Source organism: Gekko japonicus, unplaced genomic scaffold, assembly GCF_001447785.1.
Source record: "Gekko japonicus isolate JY-2015 unplaced genomic scaffold, Gekko_japonicus_V1.1 scaffold1433, whole genome shotgun sequence".
Lineage (NCBI taxonomy): Eukaryota > Metazoa > Chordata > Lepidosauria > Squamata > Gekkonidae > Gekko > Gekko japonicus.
The window spans coordinates 85,699-109,274 of NW_015168090.1; positions in this window are offsets into that span (position 1 = coordinate 85,699).

Sequence of the window (23,576 nt, forward strand, 5' to 3'; positions counted from 1 at the left end):
ACTCAGCAGAATGTCGAAAAATGATTTATTACACCCACTGAACTATTTGTAAACTTATTTTTGCCATCGGATGAATTCTCAGAAGCCTTTTTAGCAAATTTTGTCACGAGGTGGGTTCATCTTCTCAGCTAGGAGCATGGTAACCTCATACAGATGCTTGTCATTGCAAAGCAGCATATAGTGACCCCCTCCCCCATTTCTGTGCCAAGCTATCGAAAGGCAGAGCAGGTGAGCTACCACCTTTGTGGACCAAATGAAAACCTAGCTAATGTACCCCTGCATGTTCCACATGAAGCCTCCTGAATGGAGAGAGGGGGTTGGGGGCCTGCCACTTGGTCTTCGGAAATGGTCAGGGAAAATGTCATGCTGCTCTTCCACCATGATTCCATGTCTCAGCACAGAATTATTATTTTTTTGTAAAAGGAAGAATATTTAGGGTATTTTTTAAAAAAGTTATCTGCAGGATGGAGCAGCTTATTCAGCTTTTCTGAAGAAGCCATGCATAGCATAATACAAAATTATTTGTATTTTCCCCCATGCAAGGTTTTTAGAAGAAACTAGGATACCTTGGGGGAAGGGGGGACCTTAACAGCTGAGCTCCCAAACTGAGCTGTTACTGCCATCTAGTGAGGTCTTGGTTACCCAAGCATTCCTGACTAAAATTGTGCCAGGAAGTCGGAACCAAAGCTGAGAGCAAGGAAGTGGGTGAGGGGAAAATAACTAGTGACAGAAGGAACAGAGAACAGCTATGGGTTTTTTTCAAGCATGTCAGGAATTCAGCTGAGAATCCTTCCAAATCCTAAAGAAGCTCACACAGTTGCTCCAACCAACCCTAGTACAAAAACTTGAGCAGTGCTGCTCAGGCCCCAGGAAAGTTAACTCCTGTCCTTTGGGCATTGGCTTTGGAAGGCTTGCCGCTGTGGAACTTCACATGACCCAATTTATCAACTGTATTATTTATTTAGAAAATTTCTATCCCGTCTCTCCTGAGAACCTGCTTGGGGGGGGGGGGCTTACAAAGTAAAGCAGGATAAAAAATATAAAAGCATAAAAATATTTTTAAATTATCAAACTATTAAAAACCCAGGCAGAGCAATCATGTTCCCACTGTAGCACTCCCCTCCTCCTCTAACAGTTTACATGACCATCTTCCAAAAGCTACATAAAACATTGTTTTGATTTCAGCAACCATTTTACAATCAGGAATGACAAGGATGTACTTTAGCAATATTTATATTTTAATGCAATTTTAAAAAATTAAGAATTAACATGATAACCCTCCTAAAAATAGAGAAGGTTAGTAATTCAAATCATTACCCATTGTTAACTGTTTACTAACTATGCTTCCAAACTGTGTCATTTCAGAGAACATGTTATATATGACCTGAGTCCAGATTGTGTTGGCTTTTAGAACTCTGAATCTAAATTAAACTGAAAATGTTGGTACACTCTCAAGAAGCTGGCTTATTCTATGTGTGAGGTACTTTGTTCATTTATATTCCATGAAGTATTTGCCTGTAGCTTAGTGATCACCATTAACCACATGGGCCCCTTTTGCTACTCAATATTTGAAATCTCTCTTGCTTTCTAGGAATGAGTATGAAAATCTATAGCACACAAAACACAATGACTAACTGGAGAAACTAGGAAATGGAAAATAATAAACAAGAGGAGGAGAAAGGAAAGTAGCCTGTTGTTAACAGACATCCCATCCTATATATTTCAGTTTTCCTTTACATTAAATCCCCAAAGAGCTCCTTTTGTAAGGCTGGGGCTATTTATTACCCTGTGGGATGTGAATGTAAGATTTATCAAGTCCTCGATTGTGTTTTTGAACAGTAGGAAAATCTCTTCTCCTTTTTTCTTCAGAATCCAAGGGGAAATTATTATCTCCATGGCTCACTCGCTCAGCAGTTCCTTTTTGAGACAACTGTTTTTAGTCCAGGAAGATTGGACTGTGCTGATTTCCCTCTCGTGCCTGCCAGTTTGACACTATTTTTCCACATTTCTAAACAGCTCACCCCCTTTTTTGCCAGCTCCCTACTGCTTTTTAAATCTTCTGAAATCTCAGAGAATGCAAAGGGAACAAGGCTTGGCCTGTCAGCTAAGCTGCAAATGTCAGCGTGGTGGACGTGATAAATGCACCTGCTACCAAGAAGGATGAGTCGAGAGAAAAGAGGAGACACACAATACACACAAATATGCCTTCTCCAGAAAAAGGTGGGGAGCAAGAATCATATGGGGCGCCTTGGGGCCAGTTTGTCAGGCTTGCCATGCACACTTGGAGGCACCATGGTGCCATCTGCATCTCTGGCTGCCTTCCTCCCTTCCCTGTCTCATGGGAGGGGCCCCTGGCTTCACAGTAGGGTGCTTCTTCAGGGTGGGGGGGGGCAGAAGGTCCCGGGTTGAGTCCTTACCACCTCTTGCTTGCAACAATAATAACACAAATGCATTTATTTATGTGTTTTTAATTAAATTTTATATTTTAACTGTCTTTTTAATTGTTTAAATGTTTTAGTGTTTCTTATGTTTGATGCCTCGTGGACCCTGATTGGGTGGAAAGGCAGCATGAAAAAAATTTAAATAAATAATATATAAAGAGCAAACACAATTTTAATAATTTGACAGAGCAATTAGGAGGAGGATCTCTGGTATTGAATCCCCCCCCCTTTCGTCAGTCCCTTTGGGTAGCCAGGCCTTTGGAGTGGCATATATATGGTGAACAGGAAACTCTCCTTTGTTTGGCATACTGCGCAGGATGCCACCTAAGAGCGGATCTTGTAAGGCTTGAGGACAGGTAGCATCACCCACTTGGACCAGGGGCTCGAACAGTCATGCCAGAAAATCCCAGACCTCACTAACACCTGGGAAGTGGAAGGCAATGGAGAAAGCACTAGGGCCAGGGCTTTTTTGGTGGCGGCTCCTATCTGGTGGAACGAGCTCCCGGAGGAGATCAGGACACTGCGGGACCTTATCCAGTTCCGCAGGCAAGATGGGGCTCTTCCGCCACGCTTTTGAGTAGGAGCCGCCACCGTCACTGTACCACCACCGCGTTGCCATCCTGGCAACGTGAACTGGCCTTGGGAACGAAGAACGGACAGAGTGAAGACCGATCAAGAAGAGACAGTAGTGCCCCATGAAACACTGCATTGGAGTCCCCGTCTCGGATGATATATTATTGTGAGCACCAATTTTAAATGTAAAATGTAATTTGATTGTTTTACTTGGTTTTATTGTTATGTATGGCATTTGCCTCTTGTTAGCCGCCCTGAGCCCATGTGGAAGGGTGGGATATAAGTCTAATAAATAAATAAATAAAGCACCACAGATGTCCAGCCAGAAATGACTCCTGGCCTGACACCACCCTGCGGGGTCTCTCCCAGCCATTAGAGCACCTTACAGAGTGGGTAGAGCAGCTGGGTTCCCTTCAGCTGGTGCCTAGGCCCACAGCAAGGCCAGCCCCTGCCTCTGTTTGGCCTATGCCTGGAGGGAGTGGAGCTGGTGGTGGGCAACCACCTCGAATGTCGAGGCAAGCCAGGTCATCATCTAGCTAGTGGGTCCAGTAGCGCTGTCAGCCAGGAAAAGGGTTCACCCAAGAGACAGGAGTCTGCCATGTAGAGAAGTTATAAGAATCAGAGAAAAAACAAGAAAGCATCCTACAGCAAAGAGGATTCAGACTGCTGGGAACCTCAAGACATCTTCCTCAAATGCTTTCATAGGACCTCATTTTATTGGAACTCTGTCCAGTCTTAGTGGTGCTGGTTATTTGTCAGGAACACTTCAAGGATACAAAGTCTAGTTTTGGTGTGGCAATCAAACAGTGGTGTCAGTAAGTAACATCAGTAACATCAGTAAGGAGACATGGGTTATGTACCTTGTGCATGGATTTATCTTGGTTGGTTCGTCTGCTGACATAACACTTTCAGCAGACCATGCTGCAGGCATTGATAACAGCATTGCAGATACCTTATCACAACTTCAGGAGAAGAGGTTCTGCTAACTGGCACCAGAGGTGAACTGCCATTCCTTGAAGAGCTCTGGACCAGTGTTCCCTCTAAGCTGAGTTAGTGTGAGCTAGCTCACAGTTTTTTAGCCTCCAGCTCACCAATTTTTGCCTCAGCTCAGGAAGGAGGGATGCAGAGCAAACTAGTTGATGCAGCAGCCAAATCGCTCGCTCACAACTTTAATGCCATTAGCTCACAAAGTAGAATTTTTGCTCACAAGACTCCACAGCTTAGAGGGAACATTGCTCTGGACCCTTGGGAATTATCCATAATGCAGGAAGTATTCAACTCAGTCACCCCTTCCACTCTGCGTGGCTGTTTTGCTGTGGCAGAAAGCTTCCTAGCATTCTCTATTGAAACTGGGGGATCCAGCACCCGGCCAGTGTCTGAGACCATGGTTCTCCAATACCTGGTCTTGATGCGGGGTCGGGACCTCATCCCCAAAACCATGAGCAGCCACCTGGCAGCCATTTCCTTTTCTTAGCAAGACCTTTGCCTTTTCAGACCCCTGTACCTCCTTCTCCACCCACTGGGCCATCAAGGTTTGGAAGAAGCTTGCCCCGGGGGCACAATCTCCATAGACTCGGACTCATCACCTTGGCCATTCTGTCCTGGCTCATTTGCCAGCTCCTGTCCCTACACTGTTCAGCTTTTGAGGCTCAAGTATTCAAGGCCACCTTCATGCTGGCATTCTTTGGGGTTCTCAGGGGGGACTGCTGTGGTCACATGCTGGGGGTGTGGAATGTGACCATCAGTGGTTCAAAAGTCTGTCTAGTTGGCAGGCTGTCCAAAACTGACCAGAGGGGTAAGGGCATGCCCCTGCATCTCTGAGTGGCATCTGGACCATTCCCTTGCCCAATACAGGGCACCTCAGCTTGCCTGTCAGCATGCCCTCCCCACCCGGGCCCCTCCTACTTCACTCAGATGGTTCTACACTCACCAGTTACCAATTTACCAACATCTTTGGGGCTGGGCTGGCAACCTTAGGCCCCCAGTGAATTTCAGGCCTACTCCTTCAGAAATGGGGTGGTTACTGCTGCCACCAGGCTGGCACTCCCACCCTCCTGTACACAGGCCATCAGGAGATGGCAGTCTTCTGCATACAAGACTTACATTTGGCCATCTTGGGAGGCTGACTGCTGCTGATCTCCTAATTTAGCTTCAGCACCTTGTTGGAAGTCTGTCTAGATCTGCAAACACAGCATTGTCCTCTAGGCTGGAGTCTATGCAGCATCTACCAGCTGGTGTAGGCACCAGGGTTTGGAAGGAGATGTGTGTATCACCTGGATCAATGGGAGAGAGATGCTTTGGGACTTGCTTGTGCCCACTATTCCTCACCATGTCTATTGGAATGGGCCCCCTGATGCCCTCTTTATCCATCTGGGGGAGAATGACCTTGGCACTCACAACGGCCTGGACCTGGCATGTGTGACCAAAACACACCCATGATCTCTGTCATACTGAATCCCTGGCACCCAGCTTTTGTGGTCTGCTCTGTTGGAGAGGCATCCCTGTCATGCACCCCAGACAATGTGGACATGGCAGGAAGAAGGTTTCTAATGCAGTGGACAGGGTCATCAAGACCTTGGGAGGACACCATCTGGACATCTCCTTCCTGTAGGCAGTGCTATTCCATCTGAATGGTGTTCACCTTTAGGTGTGGGGGCAGGACACTTGGCTGCATGGGATTTGACATGGACTGCAGGTTTGGTTGTAGCTGTAGGAGCTTTGGCAGGAGCCTGGTGGTTTCCTCATCCACCTCTTGTGATGCTAACAGCATGGGGCCAGATACATTTTTGGGGAAACAGGGTCCCTGTGCCCATTTTTCTTATCTTGGGGATATCCTTAAGGGAATTGGAGGGTGAGGGCTTGCAGTCTGGGGGCTGTCGGGACACCCTCGCTCTCAGATAACATGGGAATCACACAGTGGCTTGCACTCATGTGGAATCCCGCATACTACCATCCACAGTATCCCCCGTCAGCCAGTAGGTGGGTTGGCCAATGCCCAGATCTGTTGCCCCCTATGCTGTGCCAAGGCTCTGTCAGCTGTAACTAATAAAGTTTGTGACCTTTTTTTTTTTTACTCCAGCAAGGTGTCTGTTGTTTCTTGCATGTCTTGTGGGTTCTTGTCTTTCTGTCTCCCCACCCTCCTTAGTTCTGGGACCCGAAAATAATTTAAAACAACACCAAATAGAATCAGGACAAGTCTGTTCAAGGAACCATATGTTTAAAAAGGGAGATCTGGTAATACAGCTAATAAAAACTCTACAGGGAAAGGAGATCAACAAGGCCTTTGAAAATCTAAATGTCTTTGGTAACTAAAAGCTTGTAAATCAGGCACCAGGCAAGTTTCTGTAGAAAGAATATTCTAGAACTTGGGCCAGATTACAAAAAAAAACATGGCCTGCATCTGGTGTTTACCCAGCTGGCCTGTGACAGAGCAGGCACCCGGACTAGGACCCCCTCTGATGATGATCTTCAGAGGCAGCTCTATTTGTTACAATCCAGGATCAGAAACCAGAATCAGAATAATCAACAGGGATATACATTGAACACACATCATGAATATAATGGTATGCCAGACATAAAATGCTATTCTTAATTAAAATTTGTTAAAACAAAGCCATGTTCTTTGCCTAATTAAACATGCCAGGGCACAAAATCTAACTACTTTAAAAGTGATTTCATTACAACGAATGCCAAGGAGTGAAATATAACATTGATTAGATCTACCAGGATCATTGTACATTAATGGAGTGATATATATTCCAGATGTTCTGGTAAAGCCAACAGTATACGAGGACATGCTCAATTGTTTCTACCATACTAGAATGACATGGACAGAGACGTTTCTCATATGGGATGTGAGTGTAATCTCATCTATAAGGAAACAAACCACGAGGTAGTCTATACCCTCTCTGGTTTTCAGAACAATTTGCCACCAGAATCTCTTTCAACAGTCCCTGCCTTTCCTAAGGGAAGAGATTCAAGCCCTTAGTTGACATCTGGGGTTTACACATCAGCAGCTCTTTATGTGGTCAGCGTTAGGCACAAGATTTAGCCTTGGAGTTCAATTAAACATCAGAAACCATTAGAAATAAGAATGATCTTTATTCAGTACAGAGCATAGCAACCAGACTATTAGGATACAAAAATAACAAAGGCTATGGCTATTTGCCTTAACTACACATTAATGAGATTCATAGTTACCACTTGGATTGTCCATAGTCCATGTGAGTACCAAGGGATCTTGAGGAGAAATCCCATCTTACACACGCATGAAATCCAGTTCACAAAGCAGCTCTTTGTTTCCTAAAAGACAGCATTTCAGGTGCAATAAATAAACAATGGCAAGAGGAGAGAAGACAGCAAGAGAGCTAAGAGAGTCACTCCCATAGTGATCAATGGAATTGTACCCATATCTAATCACAATCAGCTGTGGCCATCAGCCAATCACGAGTGGACAGGGGTGTGTGGCCAATTGTTGGTTGCCATAGCTGTGTGTGGGGATAGGCTAGGAGTTTGTAGGCCCTGCCTGCAGTCAGGTGACCCAAACCCCAGCTTCTTCATTGCCTACGTGACATGTTCAATGTAGACCAGGAGCCTTCAAGTCTAGCTTTTAGCATGGAAGTGTGAAGAATGTGGGTTATAAAGTTGCTCAGGCCATCTGGCCTCACCATTTGGCTTGCAACAGGAAATAAGGCACAGCCTGTCATCAGAATGTAATCACAGGAGAAGGCATGTGAATTCAGAAAGCAACATTACTATACAATATATATTCCAGATGTTCTGGTAAAGCCAACAGTATAAGAGGACATGCTCAATTGTTTCTACCATACCAGAATGACATGGAGAGAGACGTTTCTCATATAGAATGTGAGTGTAATCTCACCTATAAGGGAAGGTGGGAGGACATTAAGTCAGGCAAGGGTAAAAGCTCTATGATGTTTGGGGAGTTCCAACATATGGAGGTATGAAGATGGGACAAAGTTTTGGTTATAATTCCTCACTGCTGGAGTGAGATGTGCTCAGGATCTCAGGATCCTAACTGGGTGTGCATACTCATATGGTACACTTGTTCTGACCACGAAAAGCTTCATACAAGTCAAATTCAGCATTTTTGAACTGTACTCAAAAGTAAACCAGCAGCTTTTGCAGTTTTTAAAACTGGCAAGTTATGGTACATATAACTTGAACCTGCTAGCAGCCTGGCAGTCACATTTTGAACCAGCTGAAGCCTCCAAGCAGTTATCAAAGCCAGTCCCATGAAGAGCTGGTCTAACATGGATGTACCAGTATTCTTCAATGGTATTCTTCAGATGTTTAGAGAAGAATAGAATGCATACATGTAAGGGGGAGCAGGAGTGTGTGGAGTGGTTGTTTTAGCCCAGTCTTATCAGATCTCAAAAGCTAAGCAGTGTCAATACTCAGATGGGAGACCATCAAGGAAGACTTTGCAGAGGAATGCAATGGCAAACCACCTCTGCTTAATCACTTACCTTTAAAACCTTCTGGGGTCGCCATAAATCACCTGCGAGTTGCCAGCACTTTACACACACTAGGAGGAGCAGGAGCATGGTAGTAAATTCCCCCCAATGTGCATTCATTGAGCCTATGCATGTAGAATGAATGGTTCTTTATATATGTTCAAACTAATGTTTGGGGGTTGAGCTTGCCATCTGCTTCCCCTATAAGCATTCTTTTTATGTGGTAGCTTTTGTTTATTAAATTATATACTGTCAGACCTGTCTTTCCAAATCTCAAAAAGTATCTCCTACCTTGCATCTTGTTTCCTGACTTTCTGCTTGACTCCCTCGGCTTTTTGACTCCAGACTGCGTGACATCGTTCTTCAGGCTCCCTGACCTTGGAATGTGTAACCTGACTCTGAACAACGGCTTTCAGCCTAGACTGTGCAAGTGACCTGATATTTTGGATTACGCTTTTGTTTCTCTGCCTATCTGGTGCTCTGACCTCAGCCTGTGTTTTTGGATACTCTGTGCCTTGCCTAGCCCACCCCGCCAGGACAATCATGACACCCAGTCCCTTCTAAATAGAATGTCAAAGTGTGATACCAAGTGCTTTGCAAAAGACAACAGTAAGGAGCACACCTCTACCAGAGATAATGCATCTGTCACAGGTGATGTAGAAAGCACAAAAGTGTATAGAAAACCAACTCTGTCTCTGATTACTCTATCTTTACAAGGACATACATTGGCTTCATAGTCCGTAAGCAAAGTGGTACTACTGAAAAAAAAACTGGTTGCCTTTCCCCCCCCCCCCATCTCTGCAGGCAATAACACAGTTCAGGAAAAATAACTGGTAGGCTGGAAAGGACAGGAGGAGGAAGTTACCTGACACCACCTGGAAGGACCAACATATTTGTTGTTGTTGTTTAGTCGCACAGTCGAGTCCGACTCTTCATGACCCCATGGACCAGCTCCCGCCAGGCCCTCCTGTCTTCCGCCATCTTCTGAAGTTGGCTCAATTTCATGTTCGTTGCATCGATGACACTGTCTAACCATCTCATCCTTTGCCGTCCCCGTCTTCTTTGACCTTCAATCTTTCCCAGCATCAGGGTCTTCTCCAGTGAGTGTTCCCTTCTCATTTGGTGGCCAAAGTATTTGAGCTTCAGTTTCATTATCTGGCCTTCCAGGGAACAGTCAGGGTTGATTTCTTTTAGGGTTGACTGATTTGATCTTCTTGCAGTCCAAGGGACTCTCAAGAGTCTTCTCCAGCACCATAGTTCAAAAGAATCTATTCTTCGGCACTCGGCCTTCCTTATAGTCCAACTCTCGCAGCCAACATATTACACCTGACTCAATAACCAATCAAAAGGAGACGTGATGGGAAAACACACATAATGACATGGGATAAATGATCTGACACTTCAGAAAGGAGAAGGGAACAATCCAACATGGGCATGCTAGGTTTTGGCAGCATCCTGGTGTCATGCATAAAGCAGAGTTCCCTTTGAAAGGCGTGTTGGCTCGTAATCCTTCTTTATATCCCCTTTTCTAGCTCCAAGGTATTTTGCCAGAGAGAGATGTAGCAAGGCTCCAATCAAATTATTTTACAAAAGCTGAAACATTTAGGTAGTTAACTCCTCTTTATAGATAACTATCCTGAAAGACAGCCAAAATAGCACATATCCATTATTTAAATTCCTGGATATTATAAAGCTACAAATACAATAATATAATCCAAACCAATTAGTCATTTCAGAAAGAGTTAGATATTAACTCATCCCTTATCTCAGAATGTGCCATTTTCATTATTCAATTTAATGAAACACAAATTCATCAGAGCAGTAACATTCATGGGGGGGAAATACATATTTACAAGGGAAAATGGAAATTGCTAATGTGATGATTAAGTTATTTGAGCAGTAATTATGTAGCTAAAGGGACCTGATTTCCATAATGCACTTGCAGTGCACCAATAATCCCTTGCAGGTCTTTTATATGGTACCCATTAAGGTAGCAGCGATATATTTAACAAGCAAAGCCAGTTATGTGCATTGGTGATGCGCATGTGTGGTTTGTGTTGCCTCTTTCGATATTTTTAATGTCGTCCTCTCCCCCTGCCCTACCAGAACAGAAAGATAAAATACAGTACCATTTCATTTGGACAAAAGAAAGTATTTGTCTTCCATTCAATTCAAGCAAACAAACAAAGGCTAATGGGGAAAATCCTGGTATTTGTAGGTCCTGGGTGCAACAGAGATTGGCCTCTCTCTCTCCTTTGCCACACAAAATAGAAGGAAACAAGGGTACTCAGAGGCCAGAGAAACCAGCAGTGCCAATAAAAAACAGACCGTCTGCAAGACCTCTGGGTGAAAACGAAGTCTCAAATCTCTGCCCTCAGGGCTTGCTTGCTTTCTTAATTAGAAAGCCAGTTTGGTGTAGTGGTTAAGTGTGCGGACGCTAATCTGGGAGAACTGGGTTTGATTCCCCATTCTTCCACTTGCACCTGGCTGGATGGCCTTGGGCAAACCGTAGTTCTGATAAGAGCTGTTCTTGAAAAAGAGCAGTTTCTGTCAAGAGCTCTCTCAGCCCTACCTACCTCACAGGGTGTCTGTTGTGGGGAGGGGAAGGGAAAGGAGTTTGTAAGCCACTCTGAGACACCTTTGGGTAGTGAAGGGCGGGGTATAAATCCAATCTCATCTTCTTCTTCTTAATTAAGGCAAGAAAAAAATGAGGTGCTATGAAGGCCAAGAAACAAAAAGAGCAGTAAGCGGCAAGAGAGGTCAAAAATGACCGTTTCTTCCTGATGGTTTAAAATCAATAAGAAAAATCCAACCTATATTGACTTAAGTCTTCCTCAGGGGCAATGTTTTTTATATTTTTCACTTCCTGTCTTTTAGAAAAATAGCTTTCTTCTGAAGGGAAATTTTCTTGTCAGATTGCCCCAAAATACGTTGAGTTTTTCCACCTACTTTTGGTCCTTCAAAAATAAAACGTCTTTTTGAGTACTATTTCCTCCTAAATTACATTACTTGGGAAGCAGGAGGGAAAACAGCATGGTGTAGCCCAATACCCTCAGATCTCAGAAGCTAAGCAGGGTTGATACTCAGATGGGGGGCCACCAAGGAAGACTCTGCAAAAGAAAGCAATGGCAAATACCTCTGCTTTCCACTTGCCCCGAAAGCCCCTTTCTTTGGTGAACTGCAACAGCACAATTGCCAAGAAAACCCCCTCAAAACAAAAATAGTTGCCTTCTTGTAAAACTAAACTTGTAGTAATAATGGGTTCAGTCCCAATACTCCCTTCTTACAACTGAGGGACACCCTTCAAGGGTAGGGACTCTCTCAACAAAAGTGATTCTTTAGTATGGATGGGCAGGAACTGGCTCACAAGCCATGTTCAAGATGAATTTTAGGCAGTTCGTGGTTCATGAACTGAAGTTCTTGAACTGCAGCCCAGCCATGGACCTTCATGAACTTTTAAGGCAGTTTGTGGAGCTTCAAGCATTCAAAATAACTCCACGTTGAAGAGCAAAGCAAGGTTTATTTCAAAGCGTTGGTTTAACCAGAACAGGACATTGTTAGGAATAACTACAGGTAACCAGGGAAGGCATAATATAGACATTTGAACCAGGTAAGGACCAATGAGCCCATTTCCCGCTGGCGGGAATAGAACATACAATTCGCGCTCATTGCATGGGAACGTAACAGTTCTATAATGTCAACACAGGTTCAGTTCACATGCTAGATACCCAAAACATTCTAGGCGAAGCTTTCCTCCTACAACCAGCTGCACGACCTTGGCGAGTTCCGCGGACTACATAACATAACTCAAGCAAACAAGGAATGGGGGGGGGCGAAGGATACTAGACAGGAACCGGAATGACAATGGCAGCTAGCTGACAGTTCATGGGGAGCAAAAAGCAGGGATTTAAACCCTTGCTTTCTCCTCCTCACAAATGCCATCAAACCTTCCCCGCAAAAACCACCAAAAGATCAGAAACAGCTGAGCCATGGGGGCAGCCTGTTCCCACTGCTCAGCTATTTAGAGCCCAAAACAACTGAGCCATGAGAGCAGGCTGCTCCCATGGCTCAGCTGTTTCAGGCATGAACCTCACCGACCCAGTTTGGTTTGTATGCAAACCAACTGGGTTCCTGGGGCTCGTGGTTCACCCACGAACCAAACTGCATTTTTGTGGTTCATGTTCATCCCTAGTCTTTAGATCCAGCCTAATTATGGTGATGTTGAAGTATGGAACAATGTGAGTTTCCTCTTATAAATTCTTTCCCATATTATGTGGTGCTTACCTTTCTTTCTCCCTTCACATTTCCACCTCAAAATCTATGTTTTTCCATAAAGCTTTATCCCCTTAACCTTCATGTCATTCTTGTTTTCTCCATTTCCTCCTTCCCCTTTCTTGTGAATCCTTTTGTCAAATGTTTAAACTCTAAATGCCTCTGGGCAAGAATTAATATTTTTGTTTGTTTTTAATAAACCATCAAACACATGCATACCAGTGGTATTGTATCATCAACAACAACAATAATAATAATAACTGCTGGTCTTTGTCATTGCCCTAATACCATTCACAGTCATTCTCAATAGCACAGGCCTAGGATACCAGCTTTCAAAGACAGGCCCAAGGATTTTGCACTTATTGTATGCAGATGACTTGAAAATGTATGGGAAGTCATCATCAGAGATTGATTCCTTACTAAATACAGTTTGAATATTCAGCAAAGATATAGCAATGGAATTTGGCTTTGACAAATGTGCAGCATTAGCACTGAACAAAGGAAAGATTGTTGAACAAGAAGAAATAAGAAATCAGGATGCCAAACAACAACAACATCTAAACATTGGGCTTTGATGAAAACTACAAATACTGTGGAATTCTGGGAGCTGATAGCATCAAAGACACCCTTGTTATGAAAAATACAGCCAAGGGGTACTACCAAAGAGTTTAAAAGATATTGCAAACAAAACTAAATGGAGGCAACACAGTAAAGGCAATTAACACACGGGCAGTCCCAGTTCTAAGATACACAGCTGGCATTATTGATCGGAAACAAGCAGAATTAGTAGCAATAGATCACAAAACTTGCAAGATAATGACGATGCATCACTCACTACCCCCTAGAAGTGATGTTGATCATCTTTACTTACCAAGAAAATTAGGAGGAAGAGGTCTCCTGAAAGTTGAGCAAGCAGTTAAAAGAAGGAAAATGAGCACTGAATGACCACACCAAGGCTCCAGTCACACTGGCCGGAAAATGCGGGGGGGGGAGCGTGGCTGTTTGCCCCGGGTCTAAATAACGCGCGGTTGCATGATCCGACGTCCTGTGGCGGTCCCGTGGAGGTCCCAAGGTTAGGAGGGAGGTGCCGATCACATCACAGGCAAAGAAGCGGGGCGGGGCGGCAAACGAGGTTGTGTTTGTTTTGTTTAAACTGAAGTGTGCACATCCTCCGTTGGGTGCTTGTGTGCATCCCGTGGAGACTTAATAAAAACCTTTGTGCACTCTTCAGAGTCTGTTTCAGGTGGGTCTTCCAAGGGTCCAATGACACAGCCCCTGTCCCCCTATAGCCGCCCTTCCCCACTCCCTCAGCCGTTCCTTCAGCCCCCTGCCCCCCCAAACTCCCCCCCAACCCCCCACTCTCCTCTTCTCTGCACGACTCAAGTCTTAGCGAGCTGCTCAATTGTGTGGTTTTGTTTTTTAAACTACAGTTTGTGCATGCTCCGTTGGGTGCTTGTGCGCATCCGTGGAGACTTGGGGGGAAAAACCTTTTTGCTAGGGGACATGGGTAGGCACCGGAACTACCACCAGAAATGCGATCAGACGCCCACCCTTGCCCCGTGATTTCCAGAAACTAGTACCTCCGAGGTACTAGTTTTTTACCGCGCGTTTTCCGCGGGAAGCCTCGGGTGAGCCACGGGAGCTTTACACTTCCCAGATGTGGCGGTGAGATCGCGCCCGGAAAATCCACCTATCTTCCATCCCTGTAGCGTGGCTAATGCTCCGTGTGACTGCAGCCCAAGAAAAGCTAAGAGAGGCCTCTAGTTGAAGTATACAAGGCAGACTTATTAAAGGTTACAGAAGCCAAAGAAGATTACAAAAAGCTTGCAATCAGAACTCACTTTGACAACTGGAAACAAAAGCATTTGCATGGGCAATAATTGAAAGACATAGAGAACAAAGTTGACAACAAAAACACCTAAAAGTGGCTCCAAAATGGGCACTTGAAGAAAGAAATGGAAGGACTCATTCTAGCTGCACAAGAGCAGGCACTCAAAATGAAAAGTATGAAAGCAAGGATTCAGAAGACCGATATTGACTTTGCAAGACAAAGGATGAAACAGTCAACCACATGGTCAATGTCTGCAGTAAAATTGATCAAACTAACTACGAAGAACATCACAGTAGAGTTGCAGTGATGTTGCACTGGAATCTTTGCAAGAAGTATGACTTACCATCAGCCAGAAATTCATGGGAGCGCAAACTAGACAAGATCATGGACAATGATGAAATAAAGGTTCTTTGGGATTAACTATTACAAACAAATAAACACCTGGAGTATAACAGCCATCATATCACAGTTGTGGGGGGGAAATGAGAAATAAGGTTTGGATTATTGACACTGCAATCCTAGGGATCAGCAGAATAGAAAAGAAAGAACAGGAGAAGATCACAAAATATCAAGACCTATGAAGATAGTTAGAGCACCTCTGGGAGAAGAAGGTTACCATCATGCCAGTTGTCATTGGAGCCCTTGGAGCAGTGCCTAGAAGTCTCAAGAAACACCTGGAGCAAATAACACCAGCTCAACTCCAGAAGACAGTGGTGCTTGGAACAGCAAGAATCCTGCAAAGATACCTCTGCAATTCCCAAGAATTTGGCTAGATCTCAAATCGCAGAATGCCATCTACCAGTCAAATATCTGACTGTGACAAATAACCACCACCACCACCAATGCACACAAAAAAGGTCCCTGCCCCAAAGTATTTACACTTTAATTTCAATAGTGACAAGACAAAGGGAGAAGAACAAAGAGGCTAAGGTAATAACTTCTTTGTTCACTTAATATACACTGATATAAGACCTTACAGGATTGTCAACTAAACATCAAACAGAAAATATTTGGTTCAGCAAGATTTGGAAATGGGGAGACTGATGTGTCTAGTCTATGTCTGTAGCCTTTGATTGGAAAGGGGTATATCTGGAAAAGTATCCATGTTATCAGGCCCTTGAGGCGGTTTTTCATGCCTGCCAAATGCATCTCAGAATCTGCCCAGAATGATGCATCCAGCTCCGTGTAATCTTTAAGAGCAACAGCAGTGAATTCTACTAGACAGTGTGAAGGAGTGCTGATCTCAGGAATCCTGATTTCAGTGAAAGTTGTTCAACAACAATGCCAACATAAATAAAGCTCTACGGTTTTAAATTCAGTCTGAAACACAGAGACTTTTTCCAGGCAAGGCCTATGGTGGTGATCTGTGAAGTTCTTTGTTTCATTCAATGGTGCTCTCCTCCTGCTAATGCCTAACAAAAGAAGCAATTTTGCACCTTTAATGATCAAACGCAGCATAATGGAGGCCCTTATTTTGTTGGCCGTGAAGTGTCTTGCTTGCAGTGTCATGATATTCTTTCTAATTAATGAGAAATGGTCAATTATGGGGTAAGAAATACCATATTGTTCTGCAAAGCTTGGCTAAAGCGAAACTTTACACTTACTACAGAAACGCAGAAAGTTAGAAATGGAATTCTTAATTGTATCAAAACTTTACCAGTCAGTAAATTTGACTGGTAAAACTTCCATGCTGTATGGTTGAGATTCTATGTGTAAATGACATTTTTAAAATCTTGCCCTTCCTCCAAGGATTTCAAGGCAAAATGTAGGTTCTGCATTTTCCCCACACAACAGCCCTGTGAGGTAGATGAAGGCTGAATGATGCTGACTGGCTTGAGGACATTTAATGAGCTTCACTGGTGAATGAGAATTTGAACATAGGACCTCATCCAGAAATAACAACTATACCACATTTGCACAACATTTGGCAGTACATGACATGAACTTTGGCAGCATTCTCCTTACACTTCTCCTTCTATGCCTTGGCTTAAAATTTCAGAATGTGCCATCTGGAATACCTCTGCCAAACCAAAGAACTGAAAGGTGAGGCAAAAGCTTTGAATGCAAAGAGGTCTCAGTTTGCCATAGAATATTTTGGCTCTAGCATGCTCCTTCCACACATAAGATTGCCACTCTTTTCCATATGGGGGGGGGGTTCAACTTGCTACATGTCAGACCATTGTTAGACAGAGGTACCAGACTGGTTAAAAAATAATAATAAAGGAGGCAACCCACAGCCAATGGCTCCAGACTCAAAAACAAACATCCAATCAGACTGACTTAAGTGTGCGGAATTTTCTCAGTAATACTTTTCCCTCTTCTCACAATACAACCCTATTTATTGGTTTATTTAAAACCCTTCATGATCTGGGGCCCGCATGCTTGACAGACTGTCTCTGCTGACATGAGCCCATGCCTGGTGCAGCGGTGCCTCTTGGTTATCCCAAACTTTGTGAAGGTGGGTTCCATCACTGCCTACTTGCAGGCTTTCTCAGTTGTTACCCAAAGAGGCAGTCTCCTGTTTAGCTGGGGAAATTAGCTTTAAGGAAACAAAGCGAGAGGCAGGTAACTGGGATATCCACCAATGTATACCAGGATCTTCCCCTTAGAGAACTCTCAAAATAAACCAGGCTGAAGTTCAACCAAAAAGGTGTTCATTGTAAAAGAAATAAAAGAGCAAAACATACACACAAAGCACATCGGGAACACACAAAGTTAACAAAGAGGGAGATAGTAAGAGTTTGTTTTTTCTTTCTTCTTTTTCTTCTTCCTTCTTTCTTTTTTAAAACAATAAAATATATTTGAAGGGGAAAAAAACTAAGAGGGACATAAAAGGGAGTAGCAGAAAAAAGCAATTCAGGGAAGGCTATACAATTCCCAGTCCTGAAGACAGAGGTCGGTGGAAGGAGCTGCGAAATGGCCAGCATTTCACAGAGGACCCCCGCACAAGTGGGGGTGTGAGGTATAGTGCCCAGAACACACACACACACTGCTTGATGGCTAGGTGTGCTTGATATAGGGAAAGGGTTCTCTGAGGCTGTGCTGACGTGATGGCTCCAAAACAATTAGCTTTCCAGTGATGAACAAAAGGTGTGGGAAAGGCTTTGATGTGTTTATTTCGGAGAACCTTGATGGGTATTCCAGAGGTGTAACCTAAAGGTGTGAATCTAAGACTTCTCCTAAACCTAACACAGTCCAACACAGATAAAGCTGCTACCCATCTAAAGTTGGCAAAATAATTACTGACTGGAATCACCTTGCACTGGCAAAGCATTACAAATGGAAAACATGAATGTTAGCTCAATGCATACTATCTTACAAAGCGTCACTGCCAATGTACATACATGCTGCCTATCATGAGGGGTGGGGGGACATAGCCTTTGCCTGTTTCCAGAAAGTTCAAGCCAAAAACGTTGCCCTTGGTATTAAGGCAGGTGCAGAGCCAGAGAATGAAACAAATGCAACCAGGGGCTTCTTCTTCTTCTTATATAAAGGTAAAGATTCCCTTGCTCGAAAGCCAGTCGAATCCGACTCTAGGGTTGCGGTGCTCATCTCCGTTTCAAAGATGAAGAGCCAGCGCTGTCCAAAGACATTTCCGTGGTCATGTGGCCAGCATGTCTAAACGCCAAGGCGCATGGAATGCTGTTACCTTCCCACCGAAGTGGTACCTATTTATCTACTTGCAATTTTTTGCTTTCGAACTGCTAGGTTGGCAGGAGCTGGAACTAGAGATGGGAGCTCACTCCATCATGCGGCACCCGGGTGTCGAACTGCTGAACTACTGACCTTCCACAGCCTGCAGTTCAGCGTCTTAACCACTTGAGCCACCGCAGCTTCTTATATAATAGACTCAAAAAAAGCCCTTACAAAAATAAATGGGGACAGTGCAATGATTGGTGAAAAGTGAAAGTGCTGTGTACAGGATGTCTATCATAATGATCCTGTTCAGTGGGAACATCTGCTAACTCTTACGGCTGAAGACTCAGCTAGGTTCTCTATTCAGTCACTTCCTTTCTTCACTGGCGGTCCCGTTGCCCTCACCTCAGACATGTCTGTCTGTATATGGTGTTCTACTAATCCTTCTGCTGTCTCAGTGGTTGAGAAAAGGCTGCCATCTGAATTTTATATAATCTAGCTGCATGTTTTTCTCATTGAAAGCTTGTATTTACATGTTTTCATCCTGTAGCATGCTTTGCTGCTAGCAATTGCTTGCTGCTGTACTGAGTGGTGTTATGTGAGAGTACGATTTGCTGTAGCCAGTTTACAAGGCAATACTGAAATTTAGAATGTGACATTCCCCCCCCCATTCCTTCTGTTTCATTTCAGTTCCAGTATAGTCTTCTACATATGGTCTCCACTGTGTACGCATTTGTTACGATGATTATTTGTGCAAATAGTGAGTTGTTGGGACAGTAAATGCAAGTTTCTGTCAAGTTACCTTTACTTGACTTTCTCAGGTTACCAAATGCCTCAGCTCTACAAACCAAAATTTTAATTGAAGAAGAGGAGGAGGAGGAGATTGGATTTATACCCTGGCCTTCACTCAGAGTCTCAGAGCAGTTTACAGTTTCCTTTCCCTTTCCCTCCCCACAACAGACACCCTGTGAGATAGGTGGGGCTCAGAGAGCTCTTTCGAGGACTGCTCTTCAGAGAACAGCTTTGAGAGAACTTGTGACTAACCCAAGGTCATACCAACAGTTGCATGTGGAGGAGTGGGGAATCCAACCCGGTTCTCCCAGATTACAGTCCGTACTCTTAACCACTACACCAAACTGGCTCTACATCCAAATTGGCTGTTAAATATGGACCCTTTTACCAATATGTCTGAAATTTGGCAGGGAGGATACTTCAGGTGAGGGGTACAATTCCTCAAAAAAAAATCACCATATATTGGATAGAAAGTGAACAAACAAAGTACAGTGATAACCATATTTCCCATTAAAACCAACAGAAATGGATACAAAAAATAAACATGTATAATAATTATAATAGACAACATTATTGGAATTATTAAAGAAGAAACCAAACCAGAAAAAAAAATGAATACAATTGTGTGCTCTTTAACTATGTTTCAAGGGCTGAGATAGGGACTGTCAAAGACCCAGGCATGATGGGTCTCCCCACAGAGCATTCAACCCCTAAAATTGTTCATGAGGGAAACCCTGTTGTTAAAAAGGTTTTACACAATCAGGTGAAAAAAATCTCTTCAGGTATACAGATGTGTTTTAAAACCCTTAAGGCCCCAATCTTTATTCATCTCCACTGCAATGGGGTCACCTGTAATGCTCTACCAAATAAATGGAAACATTTTGCTTTCATGGAGATTCAGAAAGCAAGATAACCTTCAGCATCTGAACATGGTTTTGCACTGTGACGCTTGTGTTGTCAAGTCTTGGTGCCCGCAAAAGAGGGGGGAAAACTTGCTAACCATAATAATTATAAAGCACTCAGCATGGCAAGTACAATAACATCGTAATCATCCAACGTTTTGAACAATTTGGACTGATTTTGTATAGTATATAATTTCAGCGAAGCCTGGGAAATTGAGAGTGCACTGTCCTTGCCTCAAGAAACTCTTTTATCCTTAGAGCTGCAGATCACAGTGCTCAGAGACAAGCATTCAGATTCTAATTTGATCCAGGCGAAGAGCAACATCTGCAAAAATAGAATACATTATTCTGTTGACTTCTTTATAATTTTATCTGGTTCTAATTCAATCCTTAGAACAGGGAGTGTAATACAACCCAACGGGAGTTTCACACAGGAGGCAGGAAAAACAAAGATAAACAAACTTGTGTGGTGAGGTGAGGGAGACCTACTCAACACCAATTCCTCTTCACACCCATTCCACATGCTGGGCTGGATCGAGTGCAGAAGTTCTGCTTGTGCTCGACCTCTTATACAAGGAAACTACCATGGGAGCCACTTGTGTTAAGTCAGACTCATTGTATCCACACTTGCATTTCCACTTGTGTAAGATCTTGTGCAATTATCTCTCTCTCACACACACACACCCTACATATTCAAACAGAACCGTGCTAAGTCTGTTTATGTTTCTGCTTGTACATGGCTGGATCCAACCTATTTTCTTTTGGCTGTATTGTTGCTTTTTGCACAATTTTGAATGATATACAGTCCTCTGGCTTTAATTTTCATTTGGTGGCACCTTGTCTAATGACTAATTTTTTCATATGTAAAATATAAGTAAGCTATCAAATATCTATTAAGCAATCAAGGATTGGAAGCTGGCACGATATTAATAAGGCCCGCTGGTCCAAAATCAAAATCTGAAACCTAGGCATGGTTAGGGTTGCCAGCCTCCAGGTAGTGGCTGGAGATCTCCTGCTATTACAACTAGTCTCCAGGTGACAGAGATCAGGTCCCCTGGAGAAGATGGCTGCTTTGGAAGATGGACTCTGTGGCATTATACCCTGTTAAAGTCCCTCCCCTCCCTAAACCCCGCCCTTCTCAGGCTCCACCCCCCAAAATCTCCAGGTATTTCCCAACTCAGAGCCGGCAACCCTAAGCACAATCCATATAATACTTTTATTGAGACCAACTAAAATGACTTGAAACAGCACGCTTTCAAGTTCCCCAGAACTCTTTATTAGGCAAGTAAATATAAAGTCATCCCGTTGGTGTCAGCATGCACCCTGGTTAGCGTTGCCAACCTCAAGGCAAGGCCTGGAGATCTCTTGCTGTTACATGTGATCTCCAGACAGCTGCTTTGGAGGTGGATTCTGTGGCATTGTATCCTGCTGAGGTCCCTCCCCTACCCTCCCCAAACCCCACCCTCCTCAGGCTCCACCCCCAAAAATCTCCAGGTATTTCCCAACCTACAGCTGACAACCCTAAGCCTGGTTTCTGTGAGCAAACAAATGGGGTCCTGCCAGAGAAATTACAAAGGCCAGCCATTTTCCTTGTATCTCTCTGACACCACACAAGATTCACAGATCTCTTGCAGGGTGAGATCAAAGGAACTTCTTGGTAGTCAATGTATTAACAGTTCTGTAGATAAATTTAAGGTGATGCATGAGGTGTACAGGCTATTGAACCCAAGTTGTGTACTTTTACCTCATGTTGTAGGTAAATTTCCACATGCAAGGTCTCGTGCTAGTTCCAGTCTCCTCCAGTTGATAAATTCCATTTGGCTGAATATTAATGTTAACAGAAAATATTAATGTCAATAGACTGTACATAAAGCTCAAATGAAACACAATTCACCACTGTGAATGTCTTAAGATTGATATGTTCAGTTCTGCAGGGAAAATAAATCCAGCCTTGATGGTTACTGATGTTTTCTCCAAAGAAATCATTCTGCAGGACTGAACTGGGTCAAGCAGGCATATGACCCAGCTGTGAACAGATGACATAGTCCCATCCCTACAATCTGCTGTGGTGTCACATCCCTCAGTTCTTCTTTAAGTGGCTCAGCTTGTGCCTCTTGGGTTAACTTTGATATTCCCACTTGCTGTCAAAACCAGAACGAGGACCACACCTCAGTATCAGCACACTCCCTGAGCACACTACCAGATCCAGAGAGAAATCAAACCTCATCCCACACATAGTCCTCATTTCATGAATCAAGGGCTCTCTGCAATCAGGCAGCGTATGTTTAGGACAAAGGATCTGGTTGCCTAGTATGCAAGTCTTAGAAAAAAAACTCATTACCACTGTACCCACTAAGAGCGTCTCAGTCCAAAGTAATCTAATTTGGACTCCGAAATCTCCTGCTATTAATGTGAACTCCGAAAGCGCCTGCTGAAACTTGTACTCAGTAAAGTAACCAAGACTGCTTCCCTTCCTCAATAGCCCTTTTCCATTCCTTATTTCTAGGACATAGAGCCACCCCCATCTGCCCATCTGTTGGCTATCTGACATGTGTATGTGTGTGTGCGTGCACACACACCCCTCTTCTCCAAACCTCAGAACCTTCTGTTTTTAACTCAAGCCTCTGGCCCTATAAATGGAGGCAGAATTTTTTTCCTTAAACAGTGCACTCACATGCTTATATTGTGCCCTTGCTGCATATCCTGAGGTCTTTTTTTGCCCTGTGTGCATTTTATCTGCTCCAAACCATCTGTGTTCATGCAATAGCTAAAGTACTCAGCTGCCATGGATCTCACTCCCTGGACAATTATATGCTGTCTTAACATTTGGACCTGTGCCTGGGAAGTCAGTCCTTGCCAGACAAGGATGGAGTATAACCAGCCAAGTGGGCTGTAACCAGCCAAGACTCCTCTGAAGTTTCTCTGGCCTCTTGCCTTCCAAGTTCTTAAGCAAAACACAGTGTGTGGGGGCACTTGAAATATTTACAAATTAATGTGGACTATCTAGTGTTGGATATTTTTGCTATATACTATACTATCAGCTTAAGTTTGCTAATTATTCCCCTCAATACATTCTCTCTGATTTCACCATATCCAAAGTCTCAATATTCCTTTCAGATCTGTAAAAGAGCTTTGACATAAGAACCCTTTATTGCTGTTTGCGTGCATCAGTGCCCAGCTTGAGCGCATCCCCTTAAATACATGAAAGTCAGCAGTTCCTCTGGCAAAGGAGCATGAGGCATCAGAAGGTTTTCTTCAATAAATTCAGGATGGTCTCATGTTAATTTGGGCCAAACTGGAAAAGTGGGCCACATTCAACCTGACTCAGAAATCTCTCAACTACACAAACTAGCAAACACTGGGTCCTGGTTTTCTATAATATCTACTAGCATGCAATGAATTTTAACAAATCCCCACTTCCAGGGGTCATTTCGTAGAAAAGAGGTGCAGGAGCTCATTAGCATAACTCATTAGCATAACTTATTTGCATATGCCACACCCCCTGACATCACCAGAAGTGTGTCAGAAGGCAACACCCACCGCTCAGGCTCCACTGGACTGTTTTGGATTGCTAGCTATGGGGGGGGGACGTAGAAGATCTGTCCTCGCAGAGGAGGGAGAGCTTGTACCTGAATAAAACTTGGTCTTGAAG